This window comes from Centroberyx gerrardi, unplaced genomic scaffold, assembly GCF_048128805.1.
Source record: "Centroberyx gerrardi isolate f3 unplaced genomic scaffold, fCenGer3.hap1.cur.20231027 Scaffold_121, whole genome shotgun sequence".
NCBI lineage: Eukaryota > Metazoa > Chordata > Actinopteri > Beryciformes > Berycidae > Centroberyx > Centroberyx gerrardi.
This window is the reverse complement of record NW_027605258.1, coordinates 1746-2500: the sequence shown is the minus strand read 5'-3', so window position 1 is coordinate 2500 and position 755 is coordinate 1746. Positions and strand designations below refer to the sequence as shown.

General features: G+C 45.6%; 1 protein-coding gene across 2 annotated transcripts in view; it reads left to right on the top strand.

Moving 5' to 3' along the window:
- LOC139917960 (uncharacterized) overlaps window positions 1–293 on the top strand; it is a 27289-nt gene extending 26996 nt beyond the window's left edge. For both annotated transcript variants that reach the window (XR_013504222.1, XM_078282395.1), the window contains one exon: window positions 168–293. The gene's annotated coding sequence lies outside the window, so the exon portion shown is untranslated. The remainder of the gene's footprint in view (window positions 1–167) is intronic.
- The last annotated feature ends 462 nt before the right edge of the window (window positions 294–755 follow it).

Genomic DNA, 755 nt, shown 5'->3' with positions numbered 1-755 from the left:
TCGAACTCTGCTGCAGTGTGAGATGGATTTAACATGAAGAGATGAATGTGAATACCAGCCATGTTAAAACAGTGACACTGGAGTAATATAAGTGTGTGTTTTGCTTTCTGTGTGTGTGTGTGTGTGTGTGTGTGTGTGTGTGTGTGTGTGTGTGTGTGTGTGTGCAGCTGGCCCTCTATGTGCTGACCTTCCTGGAGCCCAGAGACCTGCTGCAGGCGGCTCAGACCTGCAGGTACTGGAGGATCCTGGCCGAGGACAACCTGCTGTGGAGGGAGAAGTGCCGGGAGGAGGGTACGAACACGCCAACCACACGCTAAACACACGCCAAACACAGGCTAAACACACGCTAAACACACACACACCAAACACACTGAACACACAGTACACACACTGAACACACAGCTCCTGGTACTGGTCTTACTACTTTTCTGTTGTCTTTTTTTGTCTGTGTCTTGCTCTTCCCCTCTTTCCTTCTTTCTTGCTTTCTTCATCTATTTCTCTTCCCTTTGCTCTTTCTTAGCTTTAGTATCTTTCTTTCTTTCTCTTTCTTGTTCTTTGTTCTTTGTTCTTTCTTTCCTCCTCTTCCCTCTCTTGCTTTGGCTCTTTCTCTTTTTTTGTATTTTTTCCCCTCCTAAATCCTCCTGTTTCTCTAAAGTCTTGTTGTCAGGATCTGAGGTGAAGCTGCTGTATTTTCTGTAACTGTGTGTTCGACATTTCCCAGAAAACATTTACTACAGAGAGACCGTGTAGCTGTG